The 27549-nt window shown below is 39.7% G+C and overlaps 1 protein-coding gene across 4 annotated transcripts in view; it reads right to left on the reverse strand.

The window, feature by feature from the left end:
• RBPJ (recombination signal binding protein for immunoglobulin kappa J region) overlaps window positions 1–27549 on the reverse strand; it is a 91300-nt gene that overhangs the window by 24717 nt on the left and 39034 nt on the right. The window lies entirely within an intron of this gene.

The following is a 27549-nucleotide window of genomic DNA, read 5'->3' on the forward strand; positions in this document are numbered from 1 at the left end:
TTTTTTTGCTTTTCAGTTTAAACAATAAAATTAAATGCATCTGAACTGACTTAAGCTCCGTTCACATTTTGTTGGTGTATTGCTCACTTATTTGCCTTATTTTAAGCTAAAAGAAAACAACGACAAATTCTTGCCGCACAACTTGTCCAGTAGGTCTTAAAATTTAAAATACACAAAAAACATGTACTTCACATTTTTCTCTGCACCACTGCACTGCCATATTTGTTATGCAGAAAACTAACTAAACATCCCTAACAGCTTTGAACTTTGGCAACAGCATCAGTTACATACGCACGGGCAGGTGCTACAATGAGAAAGTCAGGCTCCCAAACCTTAATATCTCCTACCATCTATCTTTTGCAGGCATGCTGACCTTCACCTTCCAGGCACATCAGAGCCACTGACACCTCCCCCCACCCCCAACTAACAGAAGGTGTGCGCCCCCACCCCTCCGCGCCTCTCTGGTTCCGTCCTCTCCATAATGTGGGAGCAGTACATATGGCAGAGGATTCATCTCTCTGTGACTCACCGACTAGACAACAGATTACCCTTAAGCTATTCTCTTCAGACAAACAAAACCCCATAGATTAGCTGTCTCACTTTGAGTAGAATGACATTCGATCACTCTGCACCTTTTAATTCGTAAAGAAAAAAAGTTAAGAGGCGCCTACATGGAGCAAAGGAGACAACATGGTACTTGCACCGCAGCCAACAGCTCCAATCCAAGATGAGGACACAAGGACACCTGAAACTGCGTGACACACAGAAACCACAGACAAGACTGCTCATTCTTTAAGGCAACATCTACTCATGCACAGCTCTGAGAGCAGTAGATTAATTCCCCTTGCAAGTACACTAATTGCAGCCTGAAAAAAAACTGTACAAACCTACACAGAAACAGAACAGTTGCAATTACTGCAACATAATAAATCCCATCCTCTAAGTACCAACAGGCCCCTTCCTCAGAGACAGCACTGAGTCACAACCAGAAACGCACAGGGTCCCCTTCCAGCCCACCAACAGGACCAGAAACCGAGCTCCAGTCACTGCATGCATCGCCATCAGCCACATGCCAGCTTCCCCCAGCCTGCTCATCCCAACTGAAGTTAATGGTTTCATTCTAATCGCCTTGTGAACACAGGTGCTGCCTGTAGCAACATGAATCTTCTGAACAGATGCAAACTGAGTTCAGTGAATCTTTTGCTACTCTTTCACTGTCCATATGGGGCAAGGTAGAACAGGAGGTAGCCACAAATATTTACTGTGGTTCAATTTTTGACTGTGTAAACTCAGCTTCTACCTCTTCAATAATGTCACCTTACAGAATATCCCCAGTTGGAAGGAAATCACAAGGATCATTGAGTCCAACTCTTGACTACATATAGAACCACCCAAAATTCAAACTTTATGTCTGAGAGTGGTCCAAACACTTCTTGAACTCAGGCAGCTTGTTGCCCTGGGGAGCCTGTTTCAGTGGCAAACCACTTTGTGGTGAAAAATCTTTTCCCAATCCCCATTCTGACCCTCCCCTGACACAGCTCCACACCACTCCCTTGGGTCCTGTCACTGCCACCAGGGAGCAGAGATGTTGACCAATGACTGGTCATGGTGCATCCTACCCTTGATATTAATAACCAGTGCATTCCTGCACCATCCCACATACTGAAGTGAACACAATATATCCCACAGCAGCCATTATATCCAGGATACCAACTTTTTAGTCACGTTGCATAATGCAAGATAAATAAATAAGACATGAAACAAGACAGGAAGTAGCAAGTGTATTACATAGGTTGCTCTAAAAGTAATGCCTCTTATTTATTTCCATGGAAATAACAACAGATACAGTGTACATAACAACACACTACTTGAAAGAGCAAATTCTCAGCTATAAAATACTTTTTCAGCAGTCACCTATTAGCTATGGTATTTTTGCCAGCAATCAACAAGAGCCAGTATGTCACACTCATAAAAATCTGCACCAGGGGAAGTGACCCACTGTTTCACAGCTGCAATGACAGTGTTCTTATTAGGAGAACATTGCCCATGCAATCTGTCTTTCATCAGCACAAAGAGACAGAATACTGAAGGAGTCAAATCCTGGACTGTACAGTGGGTGAGGTAGGACAGTCCAGCCAAGACTGGCAATCTGCTCCATGGTCTTCAAACTGGAACACAGCCTGGCATTACTGTGTTGTAATAAAGGTTGTCTTTTTTTCTCTGGCCTGACTCTGGAAGTTCAAGTCTTCAGCTTAGTCAGCACTGTGGTGCAGTCAAAGTTGACAGTTTGTTCAGCTACCAGGAAATCCAAAAGAATCACCACTTTCCTATCCCAAAAGACAGTGCTTTACCTGCCAAGGGCTATCTTGAACTTTCTCTTCAATGGGGAATTCAAATGTCCCACTCCATGGACTGCTGTTTTGACTCAGGCTTGTAGTGGTAATAATATGTCTCGTCACTGATAGTGACATGATCCAGGAAACTGGTTTAATAGGTCCAGACAGATATGCATAGGGTGTTTTCTCAGTCCCTGTGTAAGTATTGATGAGATCAGGCATAAAGAGCTTGTGATATTTCAATGTCGCTATCTTGTTTCAACAAACAGAAGCCAACACTCAGCTCATACACAGCTGCCTGATCACACACCACCTACACACATCGATGAGCTGATCAAGACGCTCTTCATTTTGTGGCGCGAATGACCACCAAGAACATGATTTGTTCTGTCACCACTGCTGAAATGCACCACCCATCATCTCACTGTTCATCTGTTACTGGGTCTCCATAAACATTCAGCAAGAATTGATGAATGTCAGTCAGTGCCCATTTTTCCACACAGCAGAATTCAGGGACGCACCTTTGCTTCATACACACCTGTGTATCAGATGCCACAGGACAGACTGCCCCCTGCTGCCATCTGTCACACAGCAACAAAATTTAATGGAATATTGGTGGGAAGGTTCAACCTCTACTGTCATAAAACCAATATCTGCCTCTGGCATTGTCAGCCAACATCATAAGACAGGAGGCATTATGTTCAGACTGTCAGAGCAGCTCTCACGCATTTAATTGTTCATCTGGTTTGCTCTTTCCATACATTTTCAATTTGCTATAGATACTTGTATTAACAATACAACCAGAAGTGAAAAAAACCACCAGCAACTGCCATGCAGAGGGCTTTTTTATTTTGTGTTGCTAAGGATTTGCAAGCGCAAGAAACACATTATCAGCAGTTTGGTGCTAAATGACAGACACTGTACAGCTATGACTGCCTCTATTTCAACCTTTCATATGTGACTGGCGTGTTAAAACACCAGTTCAGTTATTTCAAGGGTACCTGACAAACTTGGCAGCGATTGCAATATTTTCCTTATTTTCGATTTTTCTTGGATTTCACTCTTCTGGGATTTCTTTTTATATTTAACACTACTCTTACTCCTCTTTGTCTACAACTTGAAAATATGCAGATTGATGGTTAAAAAAATATGCAGGAAACTACAAATATATATTTTTTCTTCTAGTGGTCATTAAACAAGCAAAAAATATGTAATGTGCAGGTCTAAGCATAAGCTACATACAATTGAATGTTCACTTCTCAACTTTACTATCCACGACTGTTTCAGGTGTGATGATCTGAAATGCCAGACATACAGCCAAGTTACCACTACAATTCATGAACAAATTCAGTGCAAACTGTTTTCCCAACATACTTGCAATTGCAAACATGAGCACGAGCATTAGGCTCGCCGTAATCTGCTGCTGCAGACAGCTGCACCTGTTCAAATTATTATTTTCCCAGTTCTGTATTTTCTCCAATCACCACTTTATATTCTATTACTCCATGTATTTTACTAATGATAGTTTACATGAATTTCACTTGTTCCTTCTGCACTACAGAAATAATTTTACTCATACATCAGGACCCAAGTCATTCCTCTTTTCAAATCTATCTTTTACATAGCAATTCCCAGTTTCTCACTACTTAAACTTCTCCACTGAGAAGTGCAAGCAATGGGAAACAAATTTACTCCCTTTACATGCTATACCTGCCTGCCTCTCAAGCTACTGCTGAAATAAAGAAGTGCACTAATATTAACCTTGTTTTGTTCAAGCTTTAATATTCTCAGGTTAGGTAAAACAAAACACAAAATACATGGTGCATTTCAAATGTTTTCAGAAAACATGAGAATGTCATATCCTACTTGGAATCCCCCACTCAGATACACCAGATTATAGCTTTCGATTGCTGAAAGAATGGGAAATCCCAGCGTTTCTAGCATCTACACAAGAGCACAAAGAAAGTAAATTTATCTGTTCCTCTATGACACAACTAACAGTACCCAACTTTTCTTCTGTTGCTAACCTTAACTATTCTGACCCCTCCCTCCCCAACCAGTGACTGCATTTCAAGGCTTTGGAAGGACAAATAATTTATTAAAATCAACTACATTCTGCCATTTGGAAGAACAAAAAAAAATTATGAAAAGATTCCAAGCTGTTTCAATCTCAAGTTTGAAAACCGGTGGTCACTACACTGCTCAAGCATCCACACGCCTAGAATATGAACTTTGCATTTTCCCAGCACTGGCCTTTCACTAAAAACAAAGTTTTTACAGCCCTTGAGAAAGTCCATTCACCTTTATTCACTGAGCTGGTTAGCCTTCAAAAAAAAAACCAAAAAAACCAAAAAACTTCCACAACAACCAGACAAACTTGAACAATTTGCCTTAAGAATTCTGTCTTCACTTAGCCTATAGTCTGACATGCTTTTTGGCATATAGCATGAATGTCATTGATCTTACAGTAAATAATGGTCTCCAGAGAGGGAAAAAGAAAAAGGGAGCTGTCATATTTGAATACATAGATTACATACATAGGAGTAACAGCTGAGCAGAGCGTGCTGGTGAGGCCAGCATGGGGGGAAGAGAACTGAAAATGGGAAGACATGAGCAGCAAACTGAGACTTGCTAGGTGAGAATGGGCCTGAGAAGCACATTATGGAAAATTCTGATGCTTCCAAGGCATCAGACAAGCCTTACTGAAAATAAAAGCAAAATAGTTGACTTACCATTAAGAACTCCAAAACACATGATAGCAGATATCCCTGTGGTGATACTTGCATGAGCAACTCTATTTTTGCCTCATGCAAGAATCTTCACGGGTATTGTAAATTAAGCCCAGCAGGGAGTTAAGCGCCATACAGCTGCTTGCCCTCTTCTCCCAGCTCCCAGTGGAACAGGGGAAGAGGTAAAGAGGAATAAGAAGCAAGAACATTCGTGGGCTGTGATACTGTTTAATAAATGAAGGAAATGTAGAGGAAGATGAAAGAAAACAAGAGAAGCCGTGCAAAGGCAATCACTTGCCACCTCCCACAGGCTGATGGATGCCCAGCAAGCTCCCACACAAAAGATGTCTGAACTGCCTAAGTCCCTCTCTCTCTTCCACTGCTGAGCACAACATTAAGTAGTAAGGAATACATCTTTGGTTAGTTCAAGTCCTCTGCCTGCTCATGTTCCCTCACAGCCTCTTCCATACTCCCAGTCTGTGACGTTGGGTAAGCAGCAGGAAGGCCTTGATGCTGCGCAAACACCGGTCAGCAACAGCTAAAGCACTGCTGCATTATCAGCGCTGTCTTGGTCACAAATCCAAAACACAGCACCGTACCAGCTGCAAGGAAGAAAATTAATTCCAGCCAAGTCAGACCCAGTATAATGGGAAAACTAAAGGAAAACCACATGTTCTCTGCACAGGAACCAAGCGTGAGATTTCGAACAAGCACAAAGTGCTCATTCTATTGGTTAAGTTTCATTCCCAAATGTCCCGCTGTCAAACTATTTCCAACTGGACCTTCAAACTCGCTGGTGTTTTAGACCAGTAGAGCAAAGGCCTATCATTTTTCCTGAATAGCAAAACCGATTTTTTGTCTGGCTCCATGACAGCATGTATCACAGCACTTGCAGAACATTTCATAGGAACTCTTTAATAAACTGTAATAGATGGCTGTAATCCCTCAGTATGGATTCTGGAAACAATCCACAGACAAGGGTTCAGAAGGAAACCTACCCAAAGAGTTATCATCCCGCGGCTGTTTAATACGACAGTTCCAGCTCCTGCTCCTGAAGCACAAACCTCTCATCACTGTCAGACATGAAATACAACAATCACTAATCCAGGACAGCATAAGGCCCAGAAACTGATTAAGTGGCAAGTCTCACTTGCCTTAAACAAAGCCGTCAAATAATTGGCTTTGAGACACGTACAGGATACTTATTAGGGGACAGTGATGATTAAGAATACCAAATTAAATACATAAAGTTTTACTTCCTCAGAGGAGGTCTGGGGGAAACAAGGCTTGAAATAGAAGGAACCTAATGAAAAGACCTTCAGGTTTTTATAACATCTCTAGAGACGTTTCAGAAAACACCAGACTAGCCAGAAAGAAAGAACATAAGAAATTTCAACCTCTGCTCTCCAACAACGTGAAGTGACAATGAAGTCTGATGAGAGGTTAAATTTAACTGCCAGCAAGTCTAAACTTCTACGGAACAGTTGGTACCCAAAAGCCATTAAATGCGACAAGAAGGGCTAAGAAACATTTCATAAAGGTTAAGCAGCATACTGCAATCTACATAGCAAGACTCAACTATTCCGGGTCAGCCTCATTTTGTCTTTATACATTCCTAGCTTCTACATGTGAAAATTTCTACATTTACTACTTACAACTGAAGCTACATCAACAGTATAAGAAAAAAAGCCAGCAGATGTAGGTTTAAAAACACAGGAATTTTTTTTCTAGGCGTAAATCTATTTTCCTGTGAACTTATTTCTGTGAAGACAATATGCAAATACTGAAAATATTTCTATGCACTCACCTACACAACCATATTTTCTCACAGACGTTAAAATACAACTCCCTAGAGAAAAGATCATCTATCACTAGACAGCAATATTCCATCTGTTGGTTTCACAGACACAAAGAGAATTCCTAGGTATTAAAGGCCATTAGTGATCCTGCATAAGCTGGCATAGAGAAAAGAATACAAAATTTCATACAGTGGTTTCTTCTATGATTGGTCTGTTAATTACACATTAAATATATCTGTTGATTCACATCATTTTCCATGTTTGCTATTGGTGCTACCTGATACGTTTGATTTCTTAAGTCCACCTCATTTCTACTGATGATTATTATTGAGGTTGGAAATGCAGCACTGTTACCAATTGCCAACTCAGAAAGTGGAGGACTGACACAAAAAAAATCCAACAACTCAATCATCCTGAAGGACGGAGCTTTTAAGTGACTAACACAAAAGAAACTGGATACATAACACAGTTAAGTTGGGGAAAAACACAAACAGTTAAAAATATTCATGTTCAAGCAGAACATTTCACACTTAATTTTTACATGGATGCAAACAGCAAATAAACGAACAATAAAAACAGTTAAAAGAAAGATGTACAGAAGGAAACAAAATATGTTCACTATCCACAGGTCAGATCACAAAGACAAAGAGAAGGTTGTACTACCAGTAACATCCAGCGCTAAACAAACAACACACAAGAAGCATCAACTAAAAAGAAAGAATCAAAACAAAGTTAGACTGTTAACAGATAGGACAGAAATAATTATCTTCTCAGTCACTCTATTCACTCAGCCTATGATTCCACACATCCTTACCTTTCACAAAGTTCCACACAGAGTCAATTTTCTCATCCCCCAACACCTCACATGCATTTTTCTTTTGCCCTCCACTGAAACCTTTGTAGTTTGTCATCACATAAAGCCAGATAGCCTAGCACAACCTAACCTACGCCATGGCTTTATCTACACAGCGTTTTAGAGAAAGGAGTTTTTCATTCCTTAGGCTGCTCATATCTTAAACATGATATGGTCTTCTATTCTTATGGTGTTCTATTATTTCCTTCCATTTTGCAGAACCACAGATGATGTTGCTGTGCTACTTCCTCAACAAAAATATTGCCATTATTGGCCATTATTCAGTCCCATGAAAGATACATAAGACACTGAAGACTCATTACTCTGCAGTAATGCATGCACCTTAAGAGCATACATTTCTTTCTTTTGCTAAGAACATACAGAGATTTATGTTAGAAGACATAAGTATCTAAAACCAAAGATATATGAGCATTCCAGAGGCTCTAATTTCTTCAATCAGATCAACGTATGAGGTATAGCAGCTACTGAACAAGTGACGTGTGTTCCCTGTTGCTCCCACGAAGTGCAACAGTGTTCAGAAGTCCCATCCCTCAGAGCCACTGCAACCATCAGCACCAGGCTTTCCACGCAGCAGGCCCCAGGCTGGCACACCATTCAGGACAAACACAAGAACCAGCAGCATGGCAGCAGGCTCACGCTTCCACCAGCCAGCAGTACTTAAGCCCTGAACCCAAACAGAGCATCTGCTATAATGAACACTGCTATAAAGACTTCGTTCTGAAGTTTGATCTACTTTTAAAATCAGCCATGGTTTTCACATCCACATGTAACGTACAGTCAACCTCAAAAAACTTGCTTTGAAGTATTACTCATCCAATCTACTATCTTTTCCTATCCACTCTACAAAAGGAGATAAAATTAATCAAACCCTCACCACTTCACAATGCTTAAGGGATGTGAACACCACCAGCATTTCTGCTTCTCCTGAAGTCCTCCCTTGCAAGGAGCACCCAATGAGTGGTCAAGCTGTGCTCTGGCACTTTGGCAGCAAGAAGGACAGCAGCCCTGAAGTCACAAAACAAGGATTTTTGACTGATACACGAAGCATTCACTCTCTTGAAGGAAATGAAAAAAGACCCACCTGTTCCAGGGTGAATGCCACCAACCACGCACTCTCACATCTCTGTACTGCATGATCCTGTACTGCTCTGTATCCTTACCGAGTCCTCAAGCACAGGGAACATGTTATGTGCATGTAACAAATCCACTGTGCACCACTATATACACTTCTGGCACTATATCAAATAATAGGACATAAATGCAATAGAAAAAAAATGGTTCATTTAGTCACGCCCTCTCACTGGAGGTCACTGGTTCAATTAGAAACTCCCTCTCCCTTTTCTGACCTCTTTCATCCTCCCACATTGCTTTCATTATTGTCCTCTCTCATTTCCAGTCCCCATAAAAAGAAAATCACAGAACTACAACTGCAATTTAAATACAGCTTGCACTGTCATCAGTGAAAAGGCTGACTTCTGAACAACTTAGAATAGTAAGCAAATTCACCAGTTTATGCTAGTCTAGCTGCCTTTAGGAAAAAAAAAAAACAACTTCATTTAGTAAATATCGTGATTTCACGATTCTAAAAATCAAAGTCAAGTCCAATTGAGAGAGAAATCACACAACTATGCCACAATAAGGCAAGAAAACCCATAACGACAACTTATTCAGGAATCAGAAAGTAACTAAACCTGTTTTAATAGATGTATTTTCCCTGCTTTGATATTTGCTATAGGTACCTGTTGCAAGAACCTCAAAAATCCCAAGTATACTAAAAAAGTTAGAAATAATCTACTTAGAACATTAAAATGGTAAGATGGTGCAAAGTGTAAGAGACACCATCAAAAAGGACTCCATTTATAAAGATTCCATTAAATACACATGCTATTTCTTTTTGACTGATTTCCTGATGTTGGCTCAAATGTTCATGGAAAACTGCAATTTGCACAGGTTTACCTTAGCAGCTGAAAGAGTCAACGTTGAAAAATCAGCATAACAGAATCTCAGTCTCTAAAACATATTTGGCCCAGCTATTGCAACTGCGTAAGGAATGTGTAATATAAGGCTAATTACTTTTATCTTCATCCACTCAAAAAAAAGACTATTAAGAAAAAATAAAGTTAGTGCATGTTGTTCACACAGTTAGCCACTAAAATAATGATAAACTGCTAATACAAAAATAGTCTGAGCAGAGTTTCACATTCACAGCTTTCACTGACAACTACTTTGTTGAGCGTACAGTGCTTAGGATTCCTCTTTTTCCTCCAGCCCTGTAAATTTCCCACTGCATCTCACCTTGCACATTATCTGCAAACAGGTATTTCAACCGAGGTTGATCTTTATTTCTTAAGAAAGTGATGCTATGTCCCCTACTAAACCATAATTCAAGTTACCAGCTGGCCTTTAGTAACGACAACAAAACCAATCAGCTCTCTTGTCTTTTTAATAAAATAACTTTCTAAATACAGCAAGAACACAGCTACTGAGTAATAGAACAGTGCTTTTTATGGTTACTAACTGACCATGATCACAAACAAGCAAGATTTAGTCTGAAGCAGAACAGTTTTAGATGCACGAGGAATCAATTTTTAAAAGCCTACTGACTGTTGCTTCTGATGCCTAACATTTGACAAAAGTCACAAATTGGACTCAGAACAACACTTTTTAAAACTAGGCTGCTGACAATACAAGAACCTTTCTCTACATTATAGTATCTGAGGCTTTGCTCAACCTTGATTTCTCTCCCTGTCTGAATCAATGTCCGCGGCACCCAGAGAACAGCTTCCTTTCTCTAAAGAGACCTTCCGGCCCATTTCTAGCTGGGTGAGCAGCATTCATCATCTGTGCAGAAGGCAACTTATAAAAAGTAAGTTAAGAAACAAAAAGCACAAAATAGGTTTATGGTTTTCTTTGAATTGCCACTTCACAGTAATGCCAAAAGTACCTCGCAGAAGCAGAAATTGTGAATGACTTACAAGGAAGTGGTAAAGAACCATACCAAACTTAAAAAGGAGGAAGATCCTCAAAAAGCCAGCCTAACCTCACTAACCATAAAGGCATGTATGTATTTCTTTTGAACAGTTCTTGATGAAATCAGTGGTTCTTGACAGGGAAAGTCACTGGTCAGCTCAACATTTCTAATTACTGTTCTATAAAATAACAGGTTAATAATCCTTCTGTGTGCTTTTTCTTACCCTTTACTACATAAGCTAAGGAGCTTCATTACTTCAGCGTACTGTCCTATCAGTACAGGGCCCAAGGAGAACACACTAATCTGTCCCTAAGGGGCTTACAGTGTCCCTGGCTGCCAGGACCGCTCCAATCTCCTCAACCAGCTTCCACCACACTGCGTGCAGAGCTCAGCCCTGCCCAGGGAGCCAGCTCAGCCCACCCATCTGTCACACCCTAATGCACTGGGAAGCAGGAGACAGAAGGCAAAACAGGAGTTTTGGTTGCATAAAGTTGTTTGCTCATCTCAACAAACTTGATTTAACAGAAGCCAGAGAAGACACTGTAACTCTCATAGAGAGGAACTGTGTGCAAGAAAATAAAACACAGAATAATTAAGTTTCCTAGAAGTTAAAAAAGTGAATAACCCACACTATTTCAATTCTTGAGTGACTCAAATCTGTTGTTAAAAATTGAAAAAAGTTAACCCTTTTGAAAAGGAAAATGACTTCAAGAAAACAAGTCTTAAACATAATCAAGAGATTAGTGGACTAAGACCCTGAGCTGAAGTTTAGCTTCGCACAGTACGGGACTGTCACCCAACTGCAGTCAAAACTGAATGCAAAATGACAGTGAGTGCACTAATACCTTCACAGTCTCAACAAGCCCATCAACAAGTTCTTCTGTGACAGCTGAGTCACTACCTCTCAACTGCCTCTGTCTGCATTCGGTCAGGACAAGCAGACATCTACTCATGTCTCAGCTGCCCCAAATCTCAGCTGGACCATGGCTTCGCAACAGCTGCGCTGCTCTGTCACCACCAAGCACAGGTCTCACCAGCCAGCTTCCTTGGAGCTACCCTTACCTTCCCACACACCCAGCACAGCACCTGGCACAGCTTCCCACACACTGATTCAAATCCAGCCCCAAAACCCCTGGGTGGGGGGGGTAAAGACAAGTGAGCTTTATTGATTCAGCATGAATGCACTAAGTAGTAGCACCAAGCACAGTGCCACTAAAAGGAACAGCGAAAGCAGAACGTGGCCTTCCATGAGAAAGTACAGACCATTTTATATGTAATTATATAATTAAAAAAAGAATTTGTACACTGCATTTACTGATCTCACTCTAGGAACTGATACAACTCTCAGCCCAAAGTGAAAGTTTCAAAAACCACTTGTAAAAGTCCTTATTGTACTTTCATACTTCTAAAGAATACCTTTGGAATATACTCTATCATCTCCTTGCTCCAGTAAATCAGTCAGCTACATCAACCTTCTATGTTTTAGAAGGTTCTATAAAAACTAAACAAAAAACAAAAGAACACACAACGCCATCATTTCTGTTTCCTCTCGTCATTTCTTTTCCTCCTCCAACTTCCATACTGCAGTAACGCTTCCAAATGTAAAATGGAAGCAGCTCCTCCTAGTCATTAAAAGAAAATTACTGCAGTTATGTAAGCTTACATCTATGCAACTAGTGTCTCATTCACTGCTTCTAGATTTGTAGAACAATTCATAAATAATTATCAGTGTTAAATCAGAGAAGAGGTATCAGCTCATAAGCAGGTTTTCACGCACACAGTGTTCCAAACTGTCAAATAAAATTAGTCTCTTCAATAGATGTGATGACACAAAACCTGTGAACACACATACTTTTTAACAAAGCTTTATTTGGCACCAACCTGTTCGACAAAATTACAGGTTTTCCTAGATTTCAGACATTTCCTTCTTGCATCACTCAGGAATTATGTGGTTACATTAACATTAACTGGGTGCAGTTGCAAAATGAGCTGTCAGTATCCTAGAATTAATCAATCTCAAGTATATTGTTTTGTAATTAAGCTTATGAATACTTCATCCCATGAATATAAAAACAGCAGCAATAAACACAGAAAAGAGGGAGAATTAGAGGCTCTTTTTCACTTTCTAGGACAGCTAAATCATGCAGAGGCCATTCTTCGTCAAGCCCTCTGTGCTTGTGCTGGCAGCACACAGCCAGGGAGCATGTTACAAAACAGTATTCTTAAACCTTTACAGTCACACAAGATGGCAAAGTTAGGTGCTAGTCTGCCTGCAATTCATAACACTGCATTTTAATAACAAACATATCAAAACATCTAAAAGCTTTGGTGGGTTTTTTTTGTTTGTTCAATTGACTCATGGGTAGATTAAGTCATCAATTTAGACTTCAACTACTGCCACAGCAATAATAAAGGAGTGTTCCTACACAGGAAAGAGACAGAAACTCATATTCCCATTAAACAAATACTTGACTTTTAAAAGAAAAAGAGAAAATGGGCTTTTATTTAAATAAAAAAAAAAAAAAAACACACAAAAATGCATTTCTGATCAAAGCTAGACTTTCAATTACTGCTATTCTTAATTGCATAACTTCATTTTTAAAAACAAATTGCTAGAGAAATTTAACTTCCACAATGCCTGCCATCAAATACAATAATATTTTTGTAACTGTTATTGTAAAATGGGTCAGGGATTACTGAACAGGGCAATTAAACTGACACTCTAAAGACACAACTTCACTCCTTATCACAGTACATTTATAACAAATGAAAAGTTTAGGTTATATGCCTGAGCTGTCAGCAGACTAACACCTTCTTTTCCTTTCCTCTGATATTACAGTATTGCAGTTCTACACAATTACACATTTCTCTTGCGCCAAAATAGCTTTTATAGCTATTTTTCATAAGAAAAAGAATCTGCAGAGCACAAAATGCAGAACAGTTATTATTGTCCATTTTTTTAATGGAAATTGCGTGAATCATACTTAATTCAAGTAGGCTTGCTTTTCAGGTTTGTCAAGTTTAAACTCCACACAGATGCAAATTACTGGTAAAACTTCTCCCTGAATGTTAATGAGGTACATTATAAACTATGAAGCCAACTTAACAACAGGAACGTTTTTAACATGAATTTACCAGACCGAGGCATTCTAAGCCATTAGCAGGACATTAGAAGGAAGCTTTCCCAACAGTACTTAGATTCTACACGATCTTGTGCCCCAGTCTGCCACAGTACAGATTTCCCAGAAAAATGCTTGTGCTGGCACAGATTTGTGTGTGAGGATTTTACTGCATGATAAGCGTGCCTAAGCAGTGCTGCAAAGGCTCCCAACTGCTGAGCTCTGAACCCAACCTCTTTTCAAAACATTGTCTCATCCTTTCAAGTACATTCAGCCAGAAGGGAAAGTAAATTGTCAAAGCTGTTTTGAAGTACAAAACCACCAAATTTAAGAAGGCATTTTAGTTAGCAATTTAGCAGTTTAGTTAGCTACCACTGCCTTACTTATACCTTGCCTGGTTCAAAAATGATAGCCAGCAAGGGAATGCCAAGAGTGTAGGACATGGAATGCGCTGCTCGATGGCGAGATTTCCCTTCTGCCACTCCTGCTTACTGCTGCTCCAAACAAGGCAGATTGAGCTCTCCAAGAAAAATGGGAATCATGGACAAATGCAATAATTAAGGGCCAGAAATGAGGCAGGGAAGCCGAATTCCTGGGTTAAAGTGTACAGATGCCCACGCAGCCAAGACAAATGAACAGAAAAAGTTTCATTCTAAGCAAATTCTGGGGGTGACCTATATTAGGAACTGTGGCTTAGAGTTCAGCACTACAGAGAGGCAGGCAGTGTCTTCTTCCAAGCCACTAATGCATTCTGGAAAATACAGACATGCTTATTAGCCTACTGACTGCAAAGACTCCTACATTGCTTTTGGTTCCCAGTTTATTAAAAAATTAATCTCATGTTAGAGAACTGATTATCTATCCTTGCTATAATTTTGGAACCCATAATTCATAATTCATGCTCTGAGTTCTACAAAAATTAGGGTCTGGGCAGACGTTTCCAAAATACTGATGTCACTGAAAAAGAAAGGCAGAACTTGAAAAGTGCCCAGCTACAAAACAATTTGTCATTTCCACGTGCCATCTGGACAGAGCACGTTTCTGTCATCCCACACACTCGACTTTGCCCGTTAGGGATGAAGAAGCTCATAGTACTGTCCCACCAACTCTCCTCATCGTACAGGAGGAAAGTTCAATAGTCCTGCTGTTTGCAGAACAACACGACAACAAACTATTACTTGGCAATAACATACACGAAATACTGAACAAAATTCAGGTCAATTCTGAAGGCTTTACAAGAAACTGTACGTACTCTCAGAATAGCTTTCGTGCGTACAGAATATTCTGTTTCATCATCTAAGTCCTAAATATGTTATCTACATGCTGTTCACTCAGGCATAAGCAGCATAAAACCCTACTGTTAGCTGCACAGTAGGTTACAACAAGAGGGTCTCTAGAACACTAACAATGAATTCTGAAACATAACTTAGGTATTGAGTTGCACACAATGTTAGGGAACCAGCCTCAAGTGAATTTTTAAATTAAAAAAAAAAAAAAACACAACAACAAGGGTTGAATTCTAAATCTACTTATGATTATAAACCTCCTGTAACAGGGATCAAATTATGTTATATTTACTAGCCCAAAGAAAGTCTAAATTCTGGCAATTTAAACACCAGAAAATTAATTCACTATGTAATCTTTTATTTTAATTTTTTAATTTCCCTAGTGGCTAACAGGTTGTTGCAATAATTCTGTGCATGTGTCGAGTTACCTGCCATATTAGCTATGATGGTGAGTAACTCTTTACAGAGTTGGTACTGCTGTGGAGACAGAGGAAGAACTGCAGGGCTGTTTGTAGGAGGAGGGTAGCGGGAGAAGTGAAATGCAAGCAGCAGGTTTGGAAGCCTGAGGTATCTTTCACTTCTGCTTTGTACTTTTTCCATATACACAGGAAACTCCCTTGGGGGAGGAGAAAGACCAACTTCCCTACAGCTAAATACGTGAACACATGTAAAAAAGTAAGGCCGTAAGCCGTAAGTGTTGCCACAACTTTTCTTTTTAAGTGAAAAATTAGACAAAAACTTAAAATTTGAGGTAGCAAAATGTATTTTTCCCACCTCCAAAATACTGTCAGACAACAAAAGCCAGCTTTACAGAAGTAGAAAACTCAAGAGAAGCAAAAGAAAAGACCAGAATGCCTCCACACATGAGAATGCACATTAGGATCTACTCCGGTATTTACACATCTCAGCCCCCTTCCCTTCATTTTCAGCAATCCTCTTTCTGATGTTGTAGAGTAAAAGCAGCACTGAGGAAGAAGTAGCGCAGAGCTGACAAAGTACACCTGAGGCTCAAGGCCCTCCACTCCCACTGTTAGGGAATGTGTGGGCTATGCTGAGTCCACCAGACCACTTGCTCATCTCCAACAGCAGGATTAATGGACAGCAGAAGAGTAAGAACCAGACAAGTCTAGTTGAAACACTCTCCTTGTCTATGACTATTTTCAGTTCAGGGGATTTCTGAGCCCAATGCTGACGCCAGGAATGAACACAGCCTTTATTAATAACCGTACCCTCACATGATCTAAGCACGCTGTAGACAGCAAATGATGTATGCTACGTGCTTTGGGGTCCAGAGGGGCAGAGAAGAGACTAAGGGAGCATTCAACTATAACACAGGACTACCCTGATGTACAGGAGAACCCCAATGGAACAAGGCACCATCAGCATGATCAGAGTTTAAAGGTCATCCCATCTCAGAACTTTCAACATGCCAGCAAAGGCAGTTCCACATTGAAGCAACACTTAAAAAGCCTGCAAATCACCTAGCTCAGCTGCAGGCACTGATCTGAAGGCTGCAGCAGGATGCTACAGCGGATGGGAGGCAAGGCCTGGCATCAGGTGCGGGATGAGAATACAGAGCTTTCAATAACTGCAAGGAGCAACTAAAGAGGAAAGCACAACGAGGCTCAACTAGTCACGTATTTGTTTCTCAAAAAGTCAATTTGACGGAGCTTCTGATGGTTCCATGCAGTTCTGCTTTGTTGCCATGAATACAGTTCCTTTACCAGATATGTCTAAGTTTTAAGAACATTTTTTTCCTTTACTCTTCACAATACACAAGGAGCAGTGAGAGAGCCTGTGAGCTCCAATTATCCCAACTGCCCTTGTAATGAAAACTGAGCATGGTCTGTCAGCTCAGGTAAGCAAACACCACTGCTCTGAACCTGTATGCCACCCAACAGATGAAGTTTTGAGGTTTGCGAATGAGTACAAGCTACTCACAGATATGATACCATGCCAGGACCAGGGCACTTGAAAATTTCAGTCCTCAAGATGTTTCTAACAGCTACAATTAACTGTAGACACTGTACAACACATTTAGAATAAGGAATCATGAGGAATGAGACAAAGGCAAAAAGCAGGTGGACAATGCAATAAACAGCCTCAGGCAGAAGAAAATTTAGTGGATTTCATTACAGATATTTGGCAAAGGAGAAGTCAATAAATGACTCAACTCTTAGGAGAAAAACACGAAGCTACTTTTGGCTTCTAAGACAGAAATTAAGAAAGCAGTTGAAAAAGGAAGAGATCAGAGTCACAAGGAGCAATGAAGATCTGGGACAAAGCTTTAAGTGCTTGCTTCCTGTTTCTACAAATGTAACCCTGTGTTGCAAGTTTGAATTTTTAAAGATTCCTTCTATCAAAGGAGAAAGACTGCAGACATCAAGACTGGCCAGCCAGAACCATTATTCAGTTCTGAGATCTGCAGGCCATGCCTACTTAAATTTTCTTGCAAAATGAAGAGGGAAGGAGTGCTTCAGCTGAAGAGCCACATTAGCTGCTTCATCAGAGAGTAAACTGAGGCAGCAGTTTTGTTGCTGAAAAAAAAAAAAAAAAAAAAAAAAGCAACCAAACCCAACAGCACCATTGCTGCACATCAATTTGAGTAACACCTTGATGTTAGCCTTCAAAATGAGTGACACAACAACAACAGGAAAGTTCATGACAAGTAGATCACAAAAATCTACAAACTAATAAGGATTCCTTCTCTGATGAGAAAGACAGATGAGATGTTGAAGAGAAATAATACAATTGAACGTCACCTACGTCAAATCACCCCTGCATGAATACTGCTTCTGAAAGGTTCTGAAAAGGCACAACTAATGCTAGTATTCAAGCACTGATCCAGGCAAAAGAAGAAAAGCTACAGTTTTACTAATAGTTACCCCTTTTAACCCATTATATGTTAGGATAAACTTTCTGTAGAGTAAATATCAATTCAAGCTGCAAAACAAAGCTGTACAACAAACTATCTGAACTTGATTCACACATTCACACAAACATTTTGGACATTGCTTAGTTACAGAATTTAGCTCTCAAGAACTGCTCTCAGTTTTACTTTGTTTACTTTCAGCATTTCAACAACAATCCTTTCTCCCATTTCTGTTGCTTCTGAAATACATCAGAATACTAACGCAGTTCTTACTAATACATTAGTAAGAACAAAGTGTTCCCTTTCTTTCCTACTTTCAATCCATTCCCTACAAAGGCACTAGCAACAGCTTGCTAGTCCACTCTCAGTCCATTTGAAGTTCTATTTTATCCATCCCTCTTGGAGTAGTAAGAAGATAACAAAATAATAATAGCTTCCCAAACACTTTTAAATCATGAAATGAAATCATGAACAGGACTCTAACAAGACAGAAGAGACAAGGGTAGAGAAAAGAAATAACAGAACTCCTCCAAAATAAAGCTATCCTCTACTGTTTCTATCCCTCCCAAACTTCCTCCCTTCACCTCGTTAAAATTTATGATTTTTCTTTTGGCTTTCCCCACACAACTTAATTCTCTGCACCTCTCTGCATACAAGTTTTGCTACAACAGATACTTGGGGTTCTTGAATCTATTTTCTCCCCAGTCCTCACAAGTTCTCTAAGTTACGGCAGCGAGGCCTTCAGCTGGAAGACAACAGCACAGCAGTGAGAAACACTCTCTCAGGATCAAAGACACCAATCTGGCCAAGCTCTAAGTTCCAAAAAGAAAGAAACAGGGTTTGGATTTAACGAAACAAGCAGCTGATGCTTATTGTATTGGCTGAGTCATAACAGTGACTTCCTCGTTCCACAGATAGCGGTGGTGATGCTATAAGCACACCATGAGCCTCACAGCAATAGCAACAACTGACACGACCAATGAACTTGATGGATTCAGAATAAGAAACAGAATGGTTGGCTGGGAAGTTCTCTGGAAGTTCTGCTCTGAACAAATGCAACTGAATACAGAATGCCCAGAAACAGACTTCATAGAATAAAAAAGGGAGAGAAAATAGAGATGTAAAAGCAAAATAAATTGACATCTGGTCACAAAAGTGAGGAAATAACTAAAAACAACAAATTACATATTATTTTAATACACTTTCTACATAATAACAAAAAAAGCAGATTGGGTCTGAATTGGAGTTAGAGGAAAGGAATGTCAATCAGTGGCTATAAATGTCCTTCAACTAATTTTAAACAAAAGGATAGAGTATAAAGAAAATAATTTGGACACTGCAAGGATCATAGAATCATAGAATAGCTCAGGTTGAAAAAGACCTTAATGATCATCAAGTCCAACTACAACCTAACCATACTACCCTGACTCTAACAACCCTCTGCTGAATCATGTCCCTGAGCACCAATCCAAATGGTTTTAAAACACATCCACGACTGGGGACTCCATCACCTCCCTGTGGAGCCTATTCCAGCACTTAACAAAATCGTATAGTATAGAAGTGTCTTTCATCTAAAGAAAAAAAACAACAAGACTGATCATTTCTGAATGAAAACACCCGAAGTCTGGACATTACATAGGAAAATACTGAAGGTAACAGAAACAGTAACCAAAATTGCAATCAGTAAAATCTATGTTTAAAAAGTACCTTGAACAACAATATTCATAACTTGAATGCCACGCACTAGAAGCATGTAGGACAACTTCTGGTCAGCAAAGAAGCCTCTTATCTCTGCAGATGTAATACTAATCACTGCCTAATAACTTCTGGCAAATGTTGGCCTGTTGCTTTTTCTTTTTTTTTTAAAGAACTGTTCTAACTGAAAAAGATGGACTTCTAGATTTGAACTGATGCAATACAACCTTCATGACTATGCAAACTGACAAGCTGAGCGTTGAGTAGTCTACTGATAACTTCAAGTGCCATACAGCAATAAGGTAAAGCAGACGAGAAACAATCAGCTTTTCTGATTGTACACTGAGCAGTATAAAAATGAATTTGTCCAAAAAATATCTACATAAATTACTGGATATGTCCAGCATTTTCTTATACATCTTATTTTCATACAGGAATTCAGCCTAGATTCAGTGAACACTCACACTGACTTCAGTTAGCTTCCAAGATCAGCTTTCATCTACTGCTGTCTCAAAAGCTCCATGAAGATGCTGCAGCTTGTCAGAAAGAAAAATGGTTTTACTCACAGCTCAAGGAATAATAAAAGAAAAAAGAGTTGCCTCAAAATTCCTAGCAGCCTCAGAAATAGCTGTAAGAACCTGGACTGTTCTTCCTTTGCTACCATCTGAAGTATGACTTATCACTTCAGCAAGTCAATTACGAGCAGAATTCTTCAATAAACCTTTCTTTAAACACTGTTTCATAACTGCCCTTCTATTTTGCCCATTAGCTATTGTGAAACACAGGTATTCTGCCACTGCAAATAAAAAAAACGAAAAGTTCTGACGTTTGTTTTAACGCAGCTCAGTATTTCCAGTGCTACTATCTATGTGTAAGCACTGCAAGCAACTTGTTGTGTTATCAAAACCGAACACTAACTTGGCCAACATCTGTCTTATTAAAACAGATATTTTATTAAGGTTTTATGCATTAAGATTCCTATTTCTGATGTCCTTAACAGTCAAAATATACTTCAGATCTGGAGAACTCATTATCTCCTTTATCTATACAACATATTTACCTATTATACAGACAAACGAGGAGCCACATTCACCCCTATATACTCGGCAGCCAAACAATGTTAGAAGCAATGGCAACACTTGTAAGTTCAGCACTGAGGCAAAGATCTCTCAAATACCTAAATTTTATATCATTAGGATTCACTTGGTATCACCTGTGCAGACTGAAACAGACTGTCACAATGCACAGTGTGCCTTGAGCCTCCTTCAAAGAGGAAGCCTGGTCTTAATACTTCTTTTTATTAACTGCTCAGCAAAGTTCATTACTGAAAGATTTGTAATGCATGTGTAAACAAAACAAAAATAACATCAATCATACAATATTAAATAAAAATCTGGAATGCGGAAAGGAAAAAAAAAATCAGAAAAAATAGCACCCCAGGACTCAGTGCGAGTCCATAGAAGTGTTGAACAGCAGAAGAAAAAAGTTTGGCCAGAAAAATACTCGGACAGAAAAGACACATCCAAAATAGTTTGTGTTATATCCCCCCACGCTTCTGGAAGATATTACATTATGAAGGATTTTACTAGTCGTCACTGTGTATCTACTACAAAACTAAGAGAGCATGAAAAGAAACACACACATGCAGAAGAATACCAGTCCTTCAATAAAACTTTTTCTTTCCTGACTTCTTACTACTGAAGCCAGCGTTGGCTGGTTGAATCGGAAAGTAGTAAAGTATCCCTGAACTTAAAAATAAATACTTACATAGAATGATTTCTTTTGTAGTATAAAGACACAGCTCCAGCACACCGTGGCACGCACCACTTCATCTTTTTTCAGGCCCCATTTATCCACCAGTCATGCCCCATCCATCCCTTCTGTCTCAGTTACAGAAGAGTAGCATTTTTCTAGTGCTTATACTAACACCCTTCACCAAAACACATTAATTACAAATACAGTCACACTTCTTCGCCACATTTTTTTCATCATGCAAACTCAGCACCTCAGGAAGCTTGACACCTTCCACCCATCTCTCACCCTGGAACACAGCTGCAGCAGGGACAGAAGGTAGGACACCGCCTGGTGAAACCCCACAAGCACTGACCAGAGCGCGGCCTCCAACCACACAGAGCAACAAGAGCCAGGCACGAGACAGCAGTTCTACTTCCACCTCTCCACAGACTCTACATCTGATCTTGGCAACTCACTGGTTTTTTTCAACTTGTTTTCTCATGTTCAGGACATGAAGGACTTTCACACAAAAGGTGAGAACAACAACAACAACACAACCAATTTTAATTATTATTTCTTCTATTATGCCTGCCTTAGAACCCTCCGCTGTGGGATAAGTTCTGAGTGAGTGCCAGCCCCCCTATGGTTGTCCAGACCTTCAGTCTGAAGGCCCCTTCATGCCACAACACTGGTGAAAGCAGTAAACAATTAGTAGAGACTCCTCTTACTGCATCAAAATCTGATGAAAGCTTATTTTCACTAATTTCTCTGCTAAGCAAAAAAGTTTAACCTCATTTTCTACACTGGCCATTCCTAACCTATGGCTTTCGAAAGAAGCTCTGCCTGCAAGATTCACTGCTCCTAGACAAAATTAAATTACTGAGTTAAAAGAAGAGCAGCCAGGAAAAGAAAAGCAGGATATTGCCTAGAGTGTATTTTTCCCTTTTGCCAGACCGTAGTAACAGCACAATTAGGCACCAGTATTTTGCAACATTCGATTCCTTCTCTCAGGCTTCGAAAATTCTAAATTTCATGCCTGCCTGATCAAGTTTCCTTCTGATACCAGGTTTGCTGGTAATCTCCCAAAGCACCACACATTGGAAATATGCCACCAGTATAAATGAAAAAAAAAAAGTGCAGATTAAACGTTCTACAGACTAAGCAATCTTATCACAAATACCAGTAGAAAGATCGTTTTCTGGCACGTACAGAAAAATGTCTACACTTCTCTGTACTCACAATGGAAAAATTAAAAATATTTGTGTAGCTACTCACATAACTATAAATAATTAAATTAACACTGACTAGGACCTGCTGCAATACAACTCTTGAATCTCACTAGAAAAATTAAATGAAGTAACAGGTGTAATCTCACACTGAGCAGTCAGAAACGACCACCTGCCAATACCACTTGTTGCCTTTTAGCACAAAAGCCGTGGCTTTGGAGCACACTGATTAAATGTCACATCATACAAGTTAATCATACCACTATAAGAGAAAGGAGAAAAGGTTTACTTCTGTACAAACACCTTTGTCTTCGTGTTTTCCTACTGAACAGCCTTTAATCCCGAGATTACACTGTACGTGGTGAAATCCTGCATTCTTTCTTTTCTTGGTGAAACAGTTTATCGTTGCAAATACACCATTTACACACTGACAAGCACAAGAGCAAGAACGTGTATATCACTATCTGGTTAATCACTCCAGCTGAAGTGAATGAAGTACTTTTTCAGCACAGAAGATCATTTTAAATGGTGTTCCATACGCTGCCTCTGAGAAGCGGTCTGTGACATCGCAAAGAAATAAGCAACGAGAAAGTTTCTTTAGGCTGGAAAGAGCACTTAACATTTCAAAAAATACCAGCAACCACAAAATACGCACAGGTAACTTACAAGTAAAGCACACCACAACCTGAGCAGAACCCCAGGAAATGAGATAATGTCAAACTCTGAATTTAGAGCTTACTTTTCCACAACTCGATAAGAACATCATGATACGGAAATTACTACTTCTATTAATAATTTTTGCTTAAACTTATCAGCTGTTTCTGAGGTTTTTACTCTGGAAAGGAATGACCATAAGTTCAGCCTGGAGAAAAGGCCACAGGGTGACCTAATTGCAGCCTTTCAGTACCTAAAGGGAGCCTACAAACAGGAGGGGATCAACTCTTTGAAAGGGTTGATAACTGCAGGACAAGGGGAAATGGTTTTAAGTTGAGGAAGGGAAGATTTAGGTTGGATGTCAGGGGGAAATTCTTTACAGAGAGTGGTGAGGTGCTGGAACAGGCTGCCCTGAGAGGCTGTGGATGCCCCGTCCTTGGAGGTCTTCAAGGCCAGGTTGGATGGGGCCCTGGGCAGCCTGGTCTAGTATTACATGGGGAGGTTGGTGGCCCTGCATGTGGCAGGAGGTTGGAGATTCATGATACTTGAGGTCCCTTCCAACCCTAGCCATTCTGTGACTCTGTGAAGACCATACTATCTCCTCATCTCACACAATCCTAATCATTAATTTCTGCAATTATGTCCAAGACAAATATGAAAAATGTGCAATACTAGATTACAAGCATGTCACATAAAAAAGTGAAGCACAATAAGTTCAATAATAAAATTTTACATCTATAATTGTAAGCTTTAAAAAAAATAAATCGAGCAATAATAGGTTAAAAATAAAATACATGTAGAAGTACACCTTCTCTGTTAATGCGCTCGGGAGGCACTGAATCAGCATATTGAATGCCATACAGGTTAGTCAACAATGTGCTTGCAATTAACACCCAAAGCATTTCAGGTGATGAGTACTGCAAATATAGAAAGCATGTCCCAAAACTTCTAAATCCCGCTGATGTGATTTCTCCAAGTGTGAAGCTGATATATGGAATAACTACATTCTTGATTCTCAATAGACAGTCACATATTGCATAAAACACAATACTTGTTTGTGCTAAATGCGTATTTTATTGATCTAAAATTACAATCTCTCTATTCAATTTTATATAAAAGCAGAACAAATGTAATGCAGAGTAGCTACGAAATGCAACCTAACTGCACCCTCCACTAAGAATGAATTACCAACTACTAAGCTGGTTTTGCAGGCCTTTACCCATGAAGATGCTTGCAGGTATTTCAGGAAGCCTTTCTAAGTCACTGCTGCTGCAGGCTACTGTAGCTTCTTTCTGTGTTCTTTTCAAATGTAGAAATTACTTCAGCTCATAATAATAATAAAAAAGATAGAATGAATTGCTACTGCAAAGTAGAATTTAGCAATTCAGAAGGAAGGAAGAGTATCCACCCCCACGCACAAGCCCGTGGCTCATTTATGTAATTCATGGCACAGAATCACAGCTTTCTGAAAGCAAAGATATACTGGTAATGGACGCTGCGTTTTACATAGAAAAAAACAAACCAAGCACATTCCCCAGATTATTTTTACAGAAATCAATCTATGAAAAATTATTTCTTTGAGCTCTGTATCATGTATCATCATAGTTAAGAAATGACAAAGAGCAACTTCAAACAATGAGTAAACAAGGAAAGCAAATAAAATCCAAATCAATCAAGAGCTTAACTTCATAAAATTACCACTACTGAAACTGAGCCTCAAAAGACGCTTGAAAACATGCTGCTTACAAACATTTCCCAATACCCAGAATTAAGACACTGACACACTCCTTGATAATGATTTAAATGTTAGTCACACAAAACCATCTACCCATTTGGTTGTAAACTAGTTTTTCTCAACAACCTTTAACACTCATCATGTGTGCAGACACAGTATAATAGCCTCAGTCAGGCTATTACTCAAATCTTAATAAGCACTACATGTAAACCTCCAGTGAGAGTAAAAACTGTAGCCTGAAGATCCTATCCCTGAGATGTCCCTCTGCAGTCTGTCTAACCCAATTTCCAGTCCTTTATCTCCACCGACACCATTCTCAGTGAGAACTCGTGCAGCCAAACACTCTGATGAGGCTCAGAACCAAAGTACAATTCATATCCTCCTAGACATGCCAATCAGCCATGACTATCAGCAGTGCTCCTTTTCCAGAAATGTTACCCGATTTCCTTGCCACCATTTCTCCTGATTCACCCCTTCCCATTCTCATCATCTCTCCTGTGCACCTTTCTGAAGTATTATCATACACCTCTACTATTTTACTAATAATTTAATAAGTTTGTCTTGCATTCCTTCCCCATTCCCCTTCACTCAGCCTAGTACCAAGATTCACATGAAACTATTATCTTCCTGCTACCAAGTCAGAAACATACCTTCAACTTCATATCTGCTGTGTTTCACCAAGTTAACACCTAAGGTTACATCTCCATTTTTTCCATACAGACGCCTTGCTATCACAGCTCGGTCTCAGCACAGACAAAACACAGGTCTTTACTCTCTATCACTGCTTCAGTCTCCTTTCTATCACTGCAAGTCATTACCTTTCAGGACTCTTTCCTAAGCATCAGCTCTAAAACCAAAGTTCTCCGAAGAAGATAAAAATAGCCAGCTCTGGGGATCCTGGCAGTATCTACCATGTCACAATTTTAATAGCTTGGATTTTATCTCATGACCACATCAGCTCACATCAGAACTACTGAAGAACCTTTCTCCATCCTCCACAATCCAGAACTGACCCTATTCCATTCTTTGTGAACATTCCTCTCTGGACAGTTTTTGCAAACTAACACCAGACCACGTAAACCTTCCTTCACAGTACTTCAGCAGCATCTGCCCTGCTCTCTGCTCCTAGCCCCTTACTGGTCAACTTCACCCTAAAATTTCTAATCACGTTGTCAAACATGCAGGTTTAATGAGTTGCCAGTGACATTTGCATCTCTGAACACCACCTTCCCATTAAAAACAAAGCAACTAGATGCCTGGCATGCCCAGACCACTGCCACTGCATTAAAATTCACTCCATTGGTGCCAATGTCTCTCCTGTGTCATCATCAGTCTGATTCACCTTCCCTTCCCCTGAAGCTGGGTCAGGAAACACCTCTTAACCACACAACTTTGCAATGACTAAATCAGGCACACAACTTGGTCTGCAACTTTGAAAAGTGGTACTAAAACACTTTCCTACTTTATGGAGCCTCTGGTAAACATCACAGTGATAAGCTTGTTCCGTTATCGGCTTTTTCAGGGCTTCTCCAAAAGCTGCTCGAAAAATAATCCAAGTACTGTCTTGCTTACTGCTATTATACAGGTTTTCACTGATAATCAAGTACACAAAGTTATGTCTAGCATTTGCCACTTTTACTTACCCTTTCTAAATGTTTTTAGTTATTTGCTGCTATAGAAATCTTTGCAAAGGTTTTAGGGTTAGACTTCTTGCGTTATTGTCCATGTCCGCCTTATCCCAGACTCAAGAAAGAGACACAGAATCACACATTTTAAAGTGACAGAAAAGTAAACTCTTAAGAGCAGAAATTCTGCCATGCTTCTGTAGCACAGAGATTCTCAAAGTAATACAAAGCAGTACCGCTACTTAAAGCGTTTTGAACTCAAAATGCGCATCTCTGGTTAAATAACATTTTTGTTAATTTTACTGTCTTTAAGTGATGAGCTCCCATAAAGTATTCACAAGTAAAATCAAAAATACCTGACAAAAACCCAAAAGACAACTCTCATATTGCAGTCACAAATTACCCACTTCACTGGAAATTATAGTACAAATACAATTTCAGTTCTGTTCACGATTCACACTTCTGTGTACCTTATTACATCAAGCTCTGATAAGGGCAATTTAGGTTCAGTCACACTGTCCATACAAGTAGTTTTGATCAAAACGCTCTTCATGCTACAAGTATACAACACACACTACAAATAATAAAACCATAACGTACCCACTCCCTCCAAAAATCACTATAGTAAATTCTTACTGTTCCATCCAGCACTACAGAAATCACAATTCAGGCACAGGCATTCAGTTTTCACAGGAAGAACTGTGTTTTTACACTCAGCCTACACTAGCTACAGCAAAGCCATATGCTTTATCTCAAGTTCGGGCACCCGTAAGAACGGCAAGCCGCTCATTAAATTACGATGCAGTATTTGGGTACTGCATTCTTCAGTTACAACTTCTTAATTTCAAGCACTTCTTTTTCCTGTTCAATAACACAGCTTTTACAGAACAATCT

The sequence above is a fragment of the Lagopus leucura genome, unplaced genomic scaffold (genome assembly GCF_019238085.1).
Source record: "Lagopus leucura isolate 7727_CA_CO unplaced genomic scaffold, USGS_WTPT01 Super-Scaffold_100004, whole genome shotgun sequence".
Classification (NCBI taxonomy): domain Eukaryota; kingdom Metazoa; phylum Chordata; class Aves; order Galliformes; family Phasianidae; genus Lagopus; species Lagopus leucura.